Below are 19346 nucleotides of genomic sequence, written 5' to 3'. Positions count from 1 at the left end.
TATTCCTATAAAGATTGTTCAGTGCTAATAATAAGGGGAAAGAAGTGTTGTGTAATCTCAGCTGCGGAAGCCCAGAATGGTACAGGATATGGAAATCAAGATGTACCAGAACCTTTTTGGATTTTTTTCCCACCCCCAACAATGGAACAGGCTATCTCACAAAGTAGTGAACTTCCCATCCCTGGAAATGTTTAAGGAGAGGCTGAGTAAGGGATCTCTTGGGTTGTTATAGAAGGGATTTTTACATTGGTTGGGAGATGAGACCAGATGACCTGAAGTCTCTTCCAACTAGATTTTATGATATTTGCCTTGGAGAGCTGTGAGAGTGAGGTATAGTCCTGCCAGAGTTCGGGAAGGAAGGACAAAATGAACCTTTAAAGTCCTTCCTAAGTTCTAGTATTCCCATGTGAGAACCCTGGGTAGCTGTTGATAAGATGATTGGAGATAAGCAAGGCAATAGGAGAAGCATACGGTACCTTCCTTCCTGTCCAAAGTGTAAGTGAAGTGGGCAGTCCCAGGCAGTGTTTGTGTGTGTGTGTGTGTGTGTGTGTGTGTGTGTGTTCTACCTGGCCCTGGAACCAGGAGATGTGCTGACACATCTGTAGAAAGCAATATGTATCCCTGAATACTCCCAGGGACTCCTTCAGTTATTTCTCAACCTCTTGGGTGCTGACCATTTCCCCTTTCATGTTCTCAGGCTTAGACTTTAGGTTCCTTAGGAAATAAAGGACTTCCCTTTCATTTTCAGGTTGCTGGTTTCTTTATAGGAACAAAAATGCTGAATCAGGTTTTCCTTGTGGAAAAAGTCATCTTTGTCCTGTGGAAACCCAGCCTGTATCTACCCTACCCCCCCTTCCAATCCTATCTCTGCATGAGTGCTAGGCTTCTCTTAATAACCCTGCTACCAAATGAGGTGATGGTATGTTGTTAGCATTGAAAGGAAGGCCGAAGTCAGGGTATTCCTAGGTTAGGTTGGAAGCAGCCGCTTCCTCCCAGTGGAGATATTCTATTATATCAGCTGTTTAATTTTATGTGGCTAGATCTTTGTGACTCCGAATGGCAAGGTTTTAAAGCTCAGCTCTATATCAGACAGGACATGGCCCTTGAAAGCATCCGTTGTCAACAGACATTCATTGAGTAGTTACAGTTCCTACTATGCTCTGCACAGAGATATACCCTACAATTACAAAATGTCAGAGTAGTATGGTCAAGTGAAAGACAGCTGAATTTGGAGTCCAAGGGCCTGGCTTTGCTGCCAGTGTGACTCCAGGCAAGTCGTTTTTTATTTCTGGACCCCAGTATCATCTGTAAAATGAAGGGGTCAAATTAGATTCTTAATCTTTTTGTGTGCCATAGACACCTTGACACAGGTGCTTCTTCTCAAGTTTTTAAATGCGTAGAATAAAACACATTGGATCATAAAGGTAACTAGTCATATTGAAATAGTTATCAAAATATTCATGGATGCCAGGTTAATGCCTGGACTAAATGATCTTTGCAGTCCTTTCCAACTCTAAATCAATGATCCTTGGAACTAGAAGGGAGCTTTATAGCTTTATTAGATTATAGATTATCTAGTTCAATCTTCTCTTTTTTCCCATGAAGAAATTGAGGCTAAGTTTGGATTCAGTCAAAGGACCACACTTTGGGACACAGAGGGCCATATGTGACCTCTCCTAAGGTTCCCCACCCCTTTCTTAACTACTTGACTAACTCAAAGGGAGCTAAGTTTCAGGAACAGGAGAATAAAGTGTATATGGGTAATGCTGTTAGACAGCCAGCAATGGTATGTTAAAAAGAAGCTCCACACTTATAGTCACAAGATGGATTTTAGTCCTGGCTCTATCACTTAATAGCCATAGAACTGTGGGTGAGTCACTTAACCGATTTAAGCTTCAGTTTCCTCAAGTGTAAAATAGAAAATCCTATCTAACTCATGGAGATCGTGTATGGAAAGCCCTTTGTAAACTATAAAGCATTATATGTGTGTATGGTGAAGAGAAAGATTTGTTATACTACCCCAGCTAAGTAAATGTAGCCATACGATGTAATAAGAGATGATGAGGTGTTAGTGTGTTAACACCTGGTCACTCCTTTACTTTATTGAACTGACTCTCCAATTGTTGGATGGGGTGTCTCCTTCTGGGTGAGTAGTTCTACTGTTTGACTCCATGATCAGTGAATTGGGAGACAGGGGAGATAATCCCTTCCTCTCTACTCTAAGAGGTGGAAAGCTAATTCTTTCTTGACTGCTGGCTCTTTCCCTCAATTGAATCAAACTGACTGGACTTTGTGATTTATATATCATCTGAGGTCTTGGCTAATTATTATTCATCCAATGACTTGCTCCTTTCTGACTCAGTCATAGAGAGAGAAGTGTTTATGGGGGGGGTTGGGGGAATATTTTATAGTTACTCTTTTTACTATGGCATCTTGGTAAATGCCCTTGGCTTTTAGCTAATTGTATCTACTAGCTGATTGTTAAAGGGAAGCATACTGGTGGGGGCTAATGAGTTATGGTGTTAGAACCCCAGATCTACAAGGTACTCTAGAACCTAAGGTAGTATTTGCCTTCTGAGGCCCCATCCTACCAGCAGAAGTGGAAATTGGAATCCATTCCATGGCTAATGAGTAGTAGGACAATAGAAAATCCCCTTCTCCCTCACATGAGATAAAGAGCTAGGTTTTTTTTTTTGACTCATGACTTTGTCTTCAATAGACTCAAACTAACTGTACTGTCTTTTAAAGATCAGAGGATAGGGCTGGAAGGTCCATGCAGGTGTGGACAGTATGGCTAATCATTATTTATTCAGTAATGTTGGGGGGGAGAGAGAGAGAGAGAGAGAGAGAGAGAGATAGATATGTTCATGCTTTTTAAGGGGATGCTGGGTGTTAACATAATCAATGCCTTTTCATCTGTGATTACATCCAATGATAATATCAACTAAGTTGAGGATGGAAACAACAAAATTTCACCCCCTACCCCCACTTTACAGTAAGACAATATTCTTAATTTTAGACAATATTCTTAAGTTTCAGGAACAGGAGAATAAAGTGTATATGGGTAATGCTGTTAGACAGCCAGCAATGGTATGTTAAAAAGAATACTGTCATATTTGTAATGATTAAGGAGAATTCTAAATACATTACTGTTAGGTCATACAGAAGTCTGGGTAGTGTCAGAGATGCCATGGAGGCTGAGTAAAGATGCGGCAATAGTTCCTAATAATTTGGGATTGGGGGGAAAAGAAATAAAATATCTTGACTCTGGGATACTTTTCTTTCACTGTACTAGCCAGAGACAGCTAAGCACTTCGCACAGTACCTCACGCATAGTAGGTGCTTAATAAATGTTTCTCGATTGACATTAAAGAAGCAGAATTCATAATGACTGGGCAGTAGGAAGCAGGGGAGTATCTGACTTACAAAGAAGTCACCAATCAATTATTAGACACTTATTAAGCATCTACTATGTGCCAGGTAGGGTTCCAAGCTATGGAGATTGAAAGAAAGGCAAGAGGCAGCCCATGCTCTCAAGAAGTTCACAGTCAATGGGAGAGAAAATATGCCAACAACTATATACAAATAAGCTATTTACAGGATAAACTGGAAATAATCAACAGAAGGAAGGAACTCAAATTATGGGGGATTGGAAAAGGCTTCCTGTAGAAGGTGGGATTTTAGCTGGTATTTGAAGAAAGGTCAGGGAAGTCCAGAGGCAGAGAAGAGGAAGGGGAGCATTCCAGGCTTGGGGAAAACCAGTGAAAATGCCTGAAGTCAGAAGATGAAGTGTCTTGCTCAAGGAACATCATGGAAGGGGCAGCTAGGTGGCACAGTGGATAGAGCACCAGCCCTGAAGTCAGGAGGACCTGAGTTCAAATCTGGCCTCAGACCATATTTGACACTTACTAGCTGTGTGACCCTGGGCAAGTCACTTAACCCCAATTGCCTTAAAAAAAAAAAAAGAATGTCATGGAGGCCAATGTCATAGCATTGTAGAATAAGAAGGGAGGGGCGTGGTATAAGGTATAAGAAAACTGGTAAGTTGGGACATAGGGTAACAAATCCAGTGCTGTCTTGACTACTGCCTTCCCTAGTGTGCCACATGGTTGCACTGGACCAGGTGTAAAGATTACCCTTATCTTCTTCCTTTATAGCTATAGTAGTGTGGATTAGGCCATCCTGTGTGGCTGGACATTAGAACAGCAGCAGTGGCTGTTTAGAGGATTTTTTGCAAATAGATGCAGAAAATAGAATGACTCTTCTAAATGCCTTGCCAGCCTTCTTTCTCATTTTGGAAAAGTCTGCCGTGAACTGAGAAACTTGTCTTTAGGATGGACATTTCTTAGTATGGGCAGCGCTGTTTAGCATTCTTCAGAGTGATTTGGATGGTATGCTACTTTAGCAAAATGTGGTGCAAGATTTTCAGCCTGAAATGGAAAGGAAAGCAAGTGGGTCTGGGAAGGCTAGCACAGTTAAAAAAAATGGGGACCTGCACATACCATGGGAGTGGAATGGAGCAAGAAATAGAGGTTAGATATAGTGGGTTTCCTTTTTTCAGCAGTGCCCTGGAGACTCTTTCCCCTCCTCCATGGAACCAGCTCCTAATAATTTTTTGTGGCCTGGGGCCAGGGTGAAACCAGATCCCTGCTTTACACTGGTCCTATCTTGTTTTTCTTTTATGCTACTGACTCCCTCCTTCCTTGCAGTCACCAGCTGTTTTTTTCTTCCTTCTTTAAAAAGATAAACTTCTCAGTTTGTCCATATTCCATTATTGTTCCTGAAGTCTGAAGTGGAATCACTTGTGGAGGACAGAGCCCAGGGAACTTCCCTAGTATTGTAGATAGAGTAATGGACCTAAAGTCAGAGGACCTGGGTTCAAATCCCACTTACTACTTTACTGACCTTGGGCAAGTTATTTTTCTTGTCCCCAGTTTCCTCATCTGTTAAATTGAGGGGGTGGGACCTCTGAAGTCTCTTTCAATTCTAAACCTATGATTCTATTATCCTCTCTCTGTTCCTTGTTCTTCCCAGCCCCCAGAAAATTTGGGTTTCTGCTTCTCTGTTCTTTCACAATGGAAGTTCAGGCTTCTATGCAATCAAAATTTGCCAAGGCTTCCTTATAAGGAAGTGCCTTTTAGAAGCTTTTTGCTTTGTCATCTCTGGGTACACATTGGAAGCAATGAAGATGAAATCCAGCTATGCTCTTCTCTCTTTCATATGCTTTCTTGACTCTTGGGTTTTTTGTTTGTTTGTTTTTAATTTGAACCCTCCACTTACTCATCTTATTTTTTCTGTGCTATACTTAATTTATTTAATTTTTATTTTCAGTTCAGAATTCTTGCCCTCCCTCTAGCCCCTCCCCTACCCATTGAGAAGGCAAGAAGTATGATACCCATTACACCTATGAGGTCATGCAAAGCTTATTTCCACATTAGCCATGTTACAAAAGAAAAAAAAAAACGCAAGTGAAAGAAAATATACTTAAGTCCACACTCAGTGTTCATCAGTTCTCTCTCTGGAAGTGGATAGCATTTTTCATCATGAGTCCTTTGGGATTGTCATGGATCATTGTATTGATCAGAGAAGCCAAGTCTTTCACAGTTCATTGTTGTTACACTATTACCATTATTATATATAATGTTCTCCTAGTTCAACTCACTTCAATTTGTATCTGCTCATATAAGTCTTCCCAGGTTTTTCTGAAACCATCTGCGTTGTCATTTCTTACACTACAATAACATTCTATCACATTCATATATCATAACTTGTTCAACCATTCCCCAATTGATGGATATCCCCTTAATTTCCAATTCTTTGCTACTGCAAAAAGAGCTGCTATAAATATTTTCTACATATAGGTCCTTTTTCTTTTTCTTTGATGTCTTTGGAATACTTGGCTCCAGAGTTTATGCAACTCATGTGACAGATGATACAGTGAAAGCACTGTCCTTAATCAGGAGACCTGGGTCTGGACCCTGGTTCTGCTACTCTAGCTCTGTGACAAATCATTTAATTCTGTGCATTATTTTCCTCATCTGTAAAATATTTTCAGTACTGGCATCACAGAGTTGTGCCTAAAGGCCTTTGAAAACCTAAAAGTGCCTTATGGGTACTTATTATTGTTATTGTCCTAATTTAGATCACCCTGATTTTTCCAGTTCTGACGTTCCATGATTCTAGAATTCATTCACCCAGCTGTAATTACTCTGTGATATAGACCTGGATAATATGAACAAATATTGTACTGTTTTGGGCTCAAAGCTATGTCGAAGTGGTGAGGACAGGAGGAGGGAAATGGTTATATACATGTAAGGATTTCTCAGATTCCCCCCAAATTAAAAGCATTTAAAAGTATTCCTTTATTTGGGAGGTATGGGATGAGGTGTCAAGAATCAGTGGGGGACTACATCAGTAATGTAGTCAGTGGTTTTAGGAGTACCTCATGGTTCTGCTTGGCCCATGTTTTGGGAAAAGGCCCGGACTCCAAAGGAAGCAGGTTATAAAGAAAAACACAGTGGTCTGGGCATCTGATGCCTTGGGTTCTTCTTGCTTTGCTGCTTCCAGGAATTGGTTATATGATGCTTGGCAGGTTATATACCCTCTTTGGGCTTCATTTTTTTTTTAAATTCTGTATGTGCTTTTTAACCCATTAAATCAATTCTACCACTTTAATTTTATTAGGTTGTTTAACCATTCATATTTAAAGTTATTACTATTAGGCCTGTATTTTTTCATTTATTTATCTTGTGCTGATTTTTATTCCTTACATCTTTTAAGCCAACTCTTTGTTCACAGACTAAGTTTGCTTGAACTACTTTGGATGGGTTCACTCTTCTGTTCCTACCTGCCCTATCCCAAGTTTTTTAAATTTACTGAAGTAGTTAATTTCTCTTTCTTCTTATTTGTCAGTTTGTCTTTCTGTCTGTTCATTTATTTACATTTTTATCCATCCATCCATCCATCCATCCATCCATCTGTCCATCTATACATTTATTTGCAGCAAGGTGGTACACTGGATAGAGTACCAGGCCTGAAGCCAGGAAGACTCATCTTCCTGAGTTCAAATCTGACCTCAGATACTTACTGGCTGTGTGAAGCTGGAAAAGTCACTTAATCCTGTTTGCCTCAGTTCCTCATCTGTAAAATAAGCTGGAGAAGGAACTAGCATCTTTGCCAAGCGAAGAGTCAGACATAACTCAACAACAACAACAAGATTCATTTATTCATCCATTCCTTTATTTATTTACTTTTCCTTCTCTTTTGTCTCTTTTCTGGCCCATTTAAATGTGTATTTAAAAAAAATCTTTCTACCCATCCCACTCACACTTCTTGTTTTAAATAACATTCTTTTGTTGTGACCCTTTTCACATCACTTTCCTTTGTCTGCTTAATTATTTTCATTTCTTCTTGTCTATTCTGAATTCTTTTTTGATTCCTGGATTTCACTTTTCTTTAGTTGTTCCTTCTTTATTCTTTCTGTGTTCATCATGAAGGTGAGCTTCCAAAGAACCAATTCTGCTTTCTTAGATTTCTACGGCATTTATAGATTTTATTGCATTCTCCGTATTATCTATCTACTTCACACATAGAAATATTAATTCATTGAGGAATTAATGTTGAATGGAAGCATTGTCATATTTGGCAGGAGTCGCCCTCTGTCATTTCCTCAGGCCCGGTCCAATGCACTTACTTTGATCACTTTCAGCTACTAAGACCAGGTTCTCCTGTAACCCTGGGTGCTGTCTAGTGGGATGAAGTCCTGAGTGATACAACCTTTTCTCAGAGAAGTGGTTACCTAATTTGTGAATTCCCCCAAATAAGCCATATTATAAGGTTTCTGCTTCACATCATAGATATAGAACTTCCCTCTTATAGGAATGCTCTTTAGTGGCACTTTTACCTTTTATGATTTTCTCCCTGCTAACCCCTATTCAATTTCCCCTCCCAGTCCCTCTCCTACATACCTTTTATCCTATTCTCCTACAGTTCCAACTTGTGTTAAGAAGTTAAAAAAATTGTTAGCAATACAGTGTTCACTTGTGGATTTGATAGGGGAGTAATTTCCCTTTACCTCCAGTGTCCTGATTTCTGTGGCTTTCCGAAATGATGTCTCTACCACAAAGGATAACAATTCATTAATAAGGGATCCTGGATTTAGTCTATGGGGTTAATTCAGCTCTTCCTCCTTTTTTTCCTTCTGATTCTTTAAATTCCCTTTAAAGCTAGCATCTTAGGGCCTTTTTGTCTCTTGATGATCTATATTTTTTCTTTTATCCTTCAGTTCAGTTTCATTCTTTAAAAAAATTAACAATAACCAATAAACATAGGAGAATTGTTTTCATTAATTTGTCTTTTCTTGATAATTATGCTTATTTACCTTTTTTCTGCTTCTGTTGTTTGTGATGCTTTCAAGTCAGATATTCTGGTTTTCTTCTTTCCTCCTTCCTTTCAATATTTCAAATGCCTTCTTCTTGTACTTCTAAGAGAACTATTGCAGTTAAGGTATCACTTCACATCCTGTTCAGTCACTTTGGCTTTTATAGAATTCATATGTTCTTTTAATTTTCTGCCCTTTTCTCTCTTCTGACTATTTTTCTTCTACTTCTGTATTTATATGCTCAAAATTTGTGATTTTCTCTTTCAGAGATTCCGATTCACTTTCTTCTTTGGAGTGAATCTCTGTCATGTTTCCTAAGTTCTGTACTCTTTTCCCCCGATTTTGTGTTGAGAGCTCTTATATCATTCCTCATGTTTTCTTTTAACAGTTTTATTTCTCTTTTGAACCATTTTGTAGTTTATTGCTGTTGTTCAATGCTCTCTGGGGAGTCTGAAGAATTTTCTTTTTAATTAGGGAATTTTGGTTCATTTTCTTTTATGGTATAATGCTTGTTCACAGTGTTTTGACCTTTGAATTTTCACTCATTCTTCTGTTTCTTTTTATGAGCTTCTCTGTTGGTTTATCTGTTTGTGAGCTTGGTTTTTACTTACCCTTTCTCCCTTGACCTTTTGCTCTTTCAGCCTTTCTCTTATGCTCTCAGGAACTTTTCCTTGGTTTCCTTCCACACTCTTAGTCCCTTCCCTTTCTGAACAGATTGCTGGGCTGTTTCCACAACCTTCTCTGGGAATTTTGGGGACCCCAGTCCTGGTTTCTGCCCAGAGTAAACTCTAGAAGGAGAGCACTGCCTCTCAGCTGGGTCTCTAGTCTTCTTTTCTTTGGGCAGATTCCTCCTCAGATTACTCTCCCTTTCCTACATGTGGCAGGGTAAAAATCAGTGTCTGCCACTTCTTGTGAGGTTGAAGGATTCATGCTGAGTCACTCCTGTGGGGGGCTAGGCACAACCTAGTTATAACTGTGACCTAGTTATAGCCTGAGGCATAGCCCTCCAAGAGTTCTTTTTTTCATTGCTTGGGGACAGAGCAAGAGAGAGAGAGAGAGAGAGAGAGAGAGAGAGAGAGAGAGAGAATATACACACATATGTTGGGGCATGGGGTGGAGGAATTTGGAGAAGGGGAAATAGGGATGTTCTAAGTATTTAGATTTTCTGATGTTATTCCATTGAGGTTTTTAATTTGTATGGTGTCTTTGTATTCATAGCTTATAGATTCAGCTGTGGTTATTCTATATCTGGCATATAATTCTTTTTTTTTTTTTAAGTTTTAGGATTGGAAAAGGTTGCAAAAAAGAAAAACTGCTCCACCATCTTGCCAGTCACCTGGACTCAATTTTCTCAACCGTAAAATGAGACAGTTGAACCACATGATCTTTAAGGTTTTTTTTTTTTTTTTTGCCAGGTCTGACATTCTGTAGTTTCAAACATGTAAAAGTATTTTTTTCCTCCCACGAGCCATCCATTGACTCATTTGAGGACATTTAAAAGTGAGAGTAAAACTAAGGCTCAGGCATGGTTTAATTCAGAGATTCACTGGGTAAATTAGAGGGACAATCCCACCTTAGGCTCAAGAAAATTGGGATGTATAGTCTTACTCTTACTGGTAACCATCCTCTCTTTCCTTGAGACATTGACATACAGTATGTATCTGTAGTAGACACTTGATAAATTTTGTCTGGTTGATTGGGGATAATTTTTTTCCTGAAAAACTACATGTTAAAGCAAAATTATGTTAGCTTCAGGAAAGAAATGGGTGATGCCAACCCAGAGAGGTTCATCCCCTTCCCACTGCTGATCAAACCACTCTTGAATAATTGGGACATCATCTAACTGCCAGCTAGAGAAGTGGAGTTGCCTGGTCCTTCAGGGGCTCTGGATGTGGAATCTGAGTGTGTATCTGTGGTCCTGAATGTCTCTTTTGTTTGGCTTGTGAGGAGCCCAGTTGTCTGTGTCTGAGACTCACGGTTGGGACAGCTGGTCCATTGTGCAGACTTCAGCTTTTGGCAACTGTTTCAAGGTCTGGGAGGCCCCTTGGATACAGAGGCAGCTTCTCTTTAGACAGCTGGGCTGAGACTCAATTCCACATTGAAGCCCAAGTCCTGGGTATATACATATCTGGATTTGTGACCTGTGCTCCTCAGGGATCCCTCATTGTGGGAAATTTAGGGCTGGGAGTTAACAGGGATGCCAGAGCTCAGGGCAGAGTTAAGAGGGTTGCTCCTACTTATTTCTGTCCTCTTCTCTCCGTTCCTTAGTACAGCTGTGCCCAGCTCTATTTAAGGTATGATGCAGCTGTTCTGGGCCTGCATTCCTCTGGATCTACCTTTCTGTTCAGAGCTTTCTGCACTACCATAAGCTCCACAGACAGCTGAGAGCGGTGCCTGGGGGATGCATATGTGTATCTGTGTGTAGAGAATATTTCTTCCTGTTACCCTAATTCACATTCAGTATCTACCCAATTCTCCTCCTCCATCCTTCCCACAGTAACAACTGAGACTGTATTTTCCTCTGTTGTCACCCTGAGCCCCATGATACCTAGGTACAAAAGGGTCCAGCCTTCCACCTTTCACCTAGATTTTTTGACTAGTTTGTGGCTCAGGTGAGACCAGGGTTGGGGAAAAGTCCGTTTTTAAAAATTTTTTTTTTATTTTTGGTAAGGCAATTGGGGTTAAGTGACTTGCCTAGGGTCACACAGCTAGTAAGTGTCAAGTGTTTGGTCTGAGGTCAGATTTGAACTCAGGTCCTCCTGACTTCAGGGCCGGTGCTCTATCCACTTCACCACCCGGCTGCCCCGGGAAAAGTCCTTATGAAGGGAGAGGGAGAGAAAACCAGAGGACAACTTGAGCTCAATAGGAACCTGAAGTCCTTTTATAATTAGAGAAAAATCATAAGATTTAGAGTTAGAAGGAATTTTAGATAGACTGTACTCCACTCTTATTTATGTCATTAGTAGATAATCAAACTTGGTCCTGGAGAGGTTAAATTACTTGTCCCAGGTTACCTGAGTACTAAGTAATCAGGATTTGAGACCAGAAATCAAGTATGCTTTCAACTATATCACACCAGATTGTCCAGATAGAAGGTCCTGGCAGGGATGTCATGGTCTTGAGGGGTGAGGATGGAGTGGGATTAAGATCTGGTCTGGATGAAGATGGAGAAAGATTTCTTTTTTATGTGGCAGGAAATTTTGTAAGCTTGGAGCCAGGGAAATGATGGCTAACTTCTTGCTAGATCAGAAATTCATAAAATGTCAGCATCAGAAAGGACCTTGGAGATTATCTAGTCCAACCCCTTCATTTTATGCATGAGAGAACTGAGGTCCAGTCATTTCAGACTCTTTTTGATTTATTTGGGGTTTTCTTGGCAAAGATACTAGAGTGGTTTGCCATTTCCTTTTCCACTTCGCTTTACAGATGTGAAAACCGAGGGAAATAGGATTAAGTGACTTGCCCAGGGTCACATAGCTAGTGTCTTGCTCACACAACTATTAGTGGTGGAATTGGAGTTAGAAGCCAGGTCTCTTGATTCCCAAACCAGTGCTACAGTACTCTTTACCTCAGTCCTCAGGCTTGCCCTCTCAAAACATGTAATCATTGGCCTCGACATACTGGACTAAAGGGTGGTGCTGGAGAAATGATTGTCTAGCACCAACCTGGAGTGGGGACAAGTTGGCTGGAGCAACATGATGCTGTTTCCTAGTCTGTGCTAACTTGTGCCTCTCAGTACTAGGAGTCACTTGTCCTTTTAAATGGGAGATAGGTGAAAGGAAGGAGAATGTCTACAGGGGAGGTCCTGAAAGGGGCATGTAAAATTTTTGGCAAAACGTGCAGTGCTGCAAAGAAAACCAGAAATAGTGATCACAGACCAGACAGGCCACCACAGGGATGGGAAAGGGATGTGTGGATGATAAGTCAGTCTCTTGAGGTGGCTTCCCTGTCCTACATGCTAAGTATAAACCTCTACCCCTTCCCCCTATCAAGAAAACACTTTGGGAGTGCATGAAAACTGTACCCTGTTAAACATAATTGAACACAGGTGTGGTTTTTGGTTTATTCCCAGTCCCAAGTATCTGAGAATATCCTGGTAAATTCTTCCTGTCCCCACCTGGTGTCGGGTCTGAGCATTGCTGGTAGCCAAAACTTAGGGCAGGGCAGGAAACCCCTATAGGGGAAGAATCATCTTCCTGGTGGCCTCTTCTTGAACACAGTCTTTGTATTTCATATGGCCAGCACTCCTGAAAACTTGAACTGTTGTCACGGCATCCAGAGCATTTGCTTTGGAGAGATTGCACGGCTCTCCTTTAGAGCTAAGATTTCCATTCCCATGATTTTCCAGAAAAGGGAGCTTCTCTACAGGGAGGGAAAAGAGAGGGCCTACAGAGGAGAGGTCCATCAGCAATAAAGGATTTTATTAAATGCCTGTTCTTTGCCTAATACTTGCAAAGTATTAGGGATACAAAGACAGAAATGAAAAAAGGCCTCGACCTCAAAGAACTTACATTCTGAACAGAGAGTGAGTCATCTGAATTTCACTCATGGCCTGACTGTTGCTGCCAATTCATACCCCATCCATCTTTTTTTTTTTCCCCTTTTTGGTGAGGCAATCAGGGTTAAGTGACTTGCCCAGGGTCACACAGCTGGTAAGTGTCATGTGTCTGAGGCCAGATTTGAACTTAGGTCCTCCTGACTCCAAGACTGGAGCTCTCTCTATCCACTGCGCCACCTAACTGCCCCAAAAGATTTTTTTTTTTAAGGCAATTGGGGTTAAATAACTTGCCCAGGGTCACATAGTTCATGCTTTGGCCTCAGGCTACATTTGAACTCCGGTCCTTCTGGCTTCAGGGCCCATGCTCTATCCACTGTGCCACCTAGCTGTCTTTCCATCTATCTTTTTTGAACTGTCTCCACTGGCTATGATGAGGGTATAGAGTTAATTCCAGGGGTTAGCTGTCAATGGGAATTAAGAGGGAACAGGAGAGAGAGTGATATTGGATGACATTCTCTTGGGTTTGGATTGTAACTCTCATTTGGATTCTACCTCTCATTTTTCTTCCACCACCCATTCCTCTGTCCCTTCTCCCCCAGAGCAATACAAGATCAGCAAATCACTTCTGAGTTCCAGAAATCACTTTTTCAGCTTTTCAAAGTAGCTTTTTCATTGGCCATGTGTAGATAACACTGCCAAATTTGGTCAATATAGATTGTTATGTTGGGGAAACTGAGGCATCACAGAAAATTAGCCTGGTCTTTCTGTGCATTACACTCTGCAACTGAGGCTTTTCCCCATCAGCAATAATTTTACCATCACCTTTTCAGTTTTAGAATGGAACACCAACTCCTTTTTCATTGAATTACACTGAAAAGAATTATATTCTCTTTTTTTTTCTTTTAAGGCAATTGGGGTTAAGTGACTTGCCCAGAGTCACACAGCTAGTGTCAAATGTTTGGTCTGAGATCAGGTTTGAACTCAGGTCCTCCTGACTTCAGGGCCGGTGCTCTTTCCACTGTGCCACCTAGCTGCCCCTATACTCTTTCTTTGTCTATAGACTCTGTGTTCTGACTCCACTCAGTGTTTTTGCATCTTTGTAGATATAGCTTGGATGTCTTCCTTTGTCTCCCCCAACCCTCAGACCTCAAACTCCTTTGCTTTACTTCTGCATCAGAAAACCTGTTCAGCAGCAGCCAGGGACCTCATTATTTTCCTCAATGCCTATATTCCAGGTACCAGTTGCACTGGATTTTATGGCCATTCTGTTTCTTTGCCGTGGTCCCCATATATGAGAAAATGGTAGCCCAGGGAAAGTTACCAGGTTTCTTTCGGATTCAGATACTTGGTAAATTTTAGATGATGCTGAATATCAAGCAAAATGTCTTGCATGTAGTAGGTGCTTAATACTTTCTTTTTCCAGTTGAGCTGCCTAAAAGCAAAAAAAACGAAGATTAGAAAGCATCCAGGAACCCTTGTTTCTCTATGGGAAGTGTGTGTGTGTGTGTGTGTGTGTGTGTGTGTGTGTGTGTGTGTGTGTGTATGAGAGAGAGAGAGAGAGAGAGAGAGAGAGAGATGAAGAAGAGATGGAGAGATGGCAGAGGAGAGCCACTTTTGGAGTCAGGAAGACTTAGGTTCAAGTTGAACCATGCCAGATGCTGACAAGGCAAGTCACTTAACCTCTCAGTACCTTAGATAGGTGCAGACTTAAACTAGTGAAGGGAATTTCCTCATCAGGAGTTGCCTAGAGCAAAGATCTAGTTTAAAAAAAAAATGTAGCAGAGGAAAGGGAGGTCTGACCCCAGACCAAATGATTAGTGGTATAAAAGGGATACCCAAGTGAAAAGAACTGAATTCTCTTTCCAGTTCACTTTTCCCACATTGGCCATATAAAAGGTCTTGGAATTATAGCCCTGCAAAGAAGCTTACTAGGTCATCTGGTCCAGTTATCGATACGCCCCTCCTTTCTCCTCTCTCTACCCTCTCCAAGGAATTCCCAAGGTCCAGAGAGAATACCTCAACCCTAGAGTCACCAGATCTACTTGCGCAGCCTTGTTTTGAACTGAATCTTCTCTCAAGCTAAACTCACTTCCTCTCATGTGGCTCCTTCTTATTTCTGCTGATGTCATTCAGATAATCAGTACTTCAGGTTGCTGATCTCTTCCTCTACCGATGGGCAGATTTAGGAGGCCATAGACTCCCAAGTACTGAAAGGTTTGCCTGTGGTTGTGTTTTTTTAGACTAACAAACATCTCAGAACATCTTCTTTGATCCTCCCTTGGGCTTCAGTGAAGTGGAAGTGGAAGTGGTATTTGAATACAGCAACAATAAAACTTGCCATAAAGTGAGCTGGGGCTGTATCTGTCTTGATTTCTCCTTCTTTCCAGCTTGGATTCAGCGCTTCGAAGGATCTAGAAAATCTAGTACAACTTTGTCATGTTTTTAGGTGAGGGAACTAAATCCCCAAAAGGAGAAGTGAATTATCCAAAGTCATGTAGCTAATATGTGGCAGAAATGGTAATGTGGGAGCAGTACAAAAAGCAATGATTAGAAGTTGAAAAGAGTCAAATTTGAGCTTGATATCAGCAAGACACTTCTTTACCATTAGAGCTTTTAAAAAATAGAATGTTCTCCATCATTGGGGGACTTCAATCTCAGTTATCCACTTGTAAAAAATGTTATAGTAGGGATTCTTTCACTTATGGGTTGGATTAGATGGTTGATAAGGTCCCTTCCTACTCTAAATTTTGTCTAAGGAACCCAGGTCTCCTTACTTCCCTGGGCTCTTTCCACAATACCAGTGAGATCTTAGTCTTTCTTCCTATAACACTTTATTGTTGGAGCTTGGCCTCCTAGCATTGTAGTCAAAAATAAAAGAACTCAGAAGATAGAACTTCTCAGGAGTAGCAGGATAAGTATTTTATTATGTTTCAAAAACAGGTTTAAGGGGGGAAAACCCACAACATTAAAATAACTTTCAATCCACAAGCATTTTCCCTAACTCTCTCCTCATGTGGGGACCCATGAGGAAGATAGTATTAGAGTAGTGGGTAGCTAGGTGGCTCAGTGGATGAGTGCTGGGCCTGGAGTCAGGAAGACCTGAGTTCAGATTTGGCCTCAGACTGACTCAGGGTACTTAGCCCTGTTTACCTCAATTTCCTTCTCTATAAAATGAGCTGGAGAAGGAAATGGCAAACCACTCTAGCATCTTTGCCAAGAAAAGCCCAAATGGGGTCATGGAGAATCAGACATGACTGAAAAATGACTTAACAATAAAAATTAGGGGAGTAGATAACACTTGCTCATTTTCATTATGGTTATTACTCATGTCCTGATTTCTTTCTGGCCTGGCCTAATTTCAGGCCCTGGCCCTAAATGCTCTTTGCTTACTTGCCCAGCTTATTTAGATTAAAAAAAAACAAGCAAACAAAACAAACAAACAAAAAAAAACCAATCATACCCTCAATAGAAACTGTACAGAACCCAAGAGATGCAACCTAAAGCAATATGGTTGCACATCTATTTATATTCTATTATAATGTTAATGGACATACTTATTTTTAAATATATTCCATAGTAATGGAATCCTTTTTAAACAAAGAATCTTGTTAAATGGACTTAATCAATCATTGAGGATTTATTAAATAGCTACCATCTGCTTTGAATTGTGCTAGATGTGAAAATACAAATACAAAATTTAAATAATATCTTTCCTAAAGGACCTTAGATTCTGTCAGAAGCACTAGCACAAATTAAGTTACAGCCCCCAAAACATAACTCTGTAAAATAAAAATCTAATATATGCCCCTAAAGAAAACATTAGTCTTATCCTTTGATATAGGTGTAATTAAAAGTTGCTGCTAAGTCATTTATTACAGTACTAGTCATGGGATATGCACATCCTTATTGAAAAGAAAATTTCATCTTTTTTGATGCTCCTTTTTTCTTGTTTTGAAAGATTTTTGTGTGTGATTTGGTTTAGATGGGCAGAGGTGTGTGATCTTGGACAATACACTTAAACCTCACTTGTAAAATGAGGGGGTTGGATTAGATGAACTCTTAGGTCCTTTCCAGGTCTAAATTTATGAGCCTCTTTTTAGTGTAGTATTGACCATGTAAGAATCCATTTGCATTATCCTTCCACCCCAGTCCTGTGTTTAGAAATGGAGGTTTCCTCTGGCAAGGGCAGGAGGTAGGGGATGGAGTGGGAGGCTGGTGCAAAACTGTTGCCAGTGGTGACAGGTCCCCAGGAGGTGTAGGAGCTGAGCCCGCCATGCAGTTAAAAGATCCTTACAAGTCCTACTTACTTTTGTGGGTAGGGGTGGGGGAGTTGTAACCTGGCCTGAGATGTTTATTTACCCTAAAGACTGTTGTCCCTCTGTTTGCCTTGGAAGGCACTGTGGGGACTCACTCATGCTGCTGAACACGTGTTTCTGAGCTGATGAAGGTAGGGTCTAAGACTGGCTTATGGACACCAGTTGAAAGTTGTTTTTTTTTTTTCCTCAAAAACTGTATTGTGGATTGATGGGGGGACATTTAGAAATGGAATCATTTAGAAAAGAAACGGGGTGAAAAGTGCTAGAAATCCAATTTCCTAATATTTAATTGAATGCAAGAATAGTGCCATTGCTTTCTTTTTACTGTGTTTGTATTGTCTGGCAAGTAATTGCATCTCCCTATTTTAGAAAAACAGCTCAGCTTACTTTCATTGTCTCAGTCATCAATATCGTGAGGCACTTCCTTTGGGTCCTGGTTTTTTCACTGGTTGAAACCCCAAACATATCCTCCGCCTTCCAGGATAGTTATGCATTTGTACCTGTTGGTATATATGTCATACTGTGTACATGTGTGTAGTTTTTCTTCCTTTCTTTCTTTCTTTCTTTCTTCCTTCCTTTCTCTCTCTTTCTTTCTCTCTCTTTTTTTTCTTCCCTCCTTCCTTTCTTCTTTCTTTGTTTCTTTCAAAGAGTGAGCTTGTCAGATATAAAGGGGTTTGAAGTGATAAAGTTTTGCTCTTGACCAAAGCAACATTGATAAGTCACCATGTTATTGGTCCTTTTTCCTCCAGGTAACTCTTTCCTTTTCACACTTTACAGTGAATTTTCCTCCTTGACATCCTTGACTCCCACCCCCTTATTGAAGGGACACAGAGAATAAGAGAGGAAAAACTGACTCTTTGTGACTCACTCACCTAGCTTCACTGCCATTACCTTCTTAGGGTTTCCTAGCTCTCCTCCCCATTTCTTCTTCCTTTCCCATCTTGTCCTTCCCTTCCATGAAAGGCCAGCTCAGGTGGCACTTTCTGCATATCTTCTTTGATCCCCGCAACTAGAAGTGAACCCACTTAACTTTACCTACTCAGGACACTGTTCAGCCTCTCCCATACATTTTTCTAACATGTTACTTGAATCCAGGTGTATATCTTTTGTAGTTTCTATAAATTGCATTCCCTTTCCTTGATTGTACATTTTTTGTTCTCTGCTCTTTTGTTTATATATTGTAAGTTCATGTCATTTTCCATCATTGTATTTATCCCCAGGACCTAACACAGATGAGAGCTTAATAAATTTTTGTTGTATTGAGTTTCTGTCTCCTCAGTTCTGACCTGCAGCATGGAAGGGGGGGAGGAGGGAAGATGAGGGAGAGGAATGGATAAAGGGAGGGGAGGGGAGAGGAAGAGAGAGAGAGAGAGAGAGAGAGAGAGAAGGCAAAGTGAGGAAGAGGGAAAAATCAATGGTGTGGGCTGATCGAGTTTTTGCTGTTTTCTGTTCTGCTCTGAAAGTTCAAAGCCGTGGAGCTACCTAGCAAAGTCAACTCTACTGCAAATGGGGGTGAGGAACAGGGGATAAGAGGTTTTTGTGACAGGTGGCTTCATCGATTTGAAACTGAGGCAAAAGTTGTGTGCTTTTTTTTTTAATTCAAACATTTATTTTCTCTTTCTACTACATCTCCCTTTCCCTACCCTTACTCTCTGCTCTGTTGGAAAAAAAGAAAAATATAACTACGGTAACAAAAATGCATACTCAAAACAAATTCCCACATTGATCATGTCCAAAAACATGTCTCAGTCTGTGCTCTGAGCTCACCACCTCTTCATCAGGAGGTGATGAGCATGGCTCATCATTTTTCCTCTGAAATGGTTGCTAGTCATTATGTTGATCAGAGTTCTTTAGTATTTCAAAGTTTTTTGTCTTTACAGTGTTGTTAGTATATAAATTACTTTCCTGGTTCTCACTTAATTGCATCATTTCATATAATTCTTCACAGGATTTTCTGAGGCCATACCTTTGATAATTTCTTGTGGCATCATGGTTTTCCATCACATATTCATATACCATAATTTTTTCATCCATTTCTCAACTGAGTACTCTCTTGGTTTCCAGTTCTTTGTCATTACAGAAAGGAGGTGCTATAAATGTTTTAGAGTGTGTGTGTGTGTGTGTGTGTGTGTGTGTGTGTGTGTGTGTGTGT

The 19346-nt window shown here is 40.5% G+C and overlaps 1 protein-coding gene across 3 annotated transcripts in view; it reads left to right on the top strand.

Moving 5' to 3' along the window:
- SEPT9 (septin 9) overlaps positions 1-19346 on the top strand; it is a 342062-nt gene that overhangs the window by 200935 nt on the left and 121781 nt on the right. The gene's annotated exons all lie outside the window — the stretch shown is intronic.

Source organism: Vombatus ursinus, unplaced genomic scaffold, assembly GCF_900497805.2.
Source record: "Vombatus ursinus unplaced genomic scaffold, bare-nosed wombat genome assembly UNPS02008996.1, whole genome shotgun sequence".
NCBI classification, from domain to species: Eukaryota; Metazoa; Chordata; class Mammalia; order Diprotodontia; family Vombatidae; genus Vombatus; species Vombatus ursinus.
Note: the sequence above shows the minus strand (reverse complement) of the source record. Positions and strands in the feature narration are given on the sequence as shown.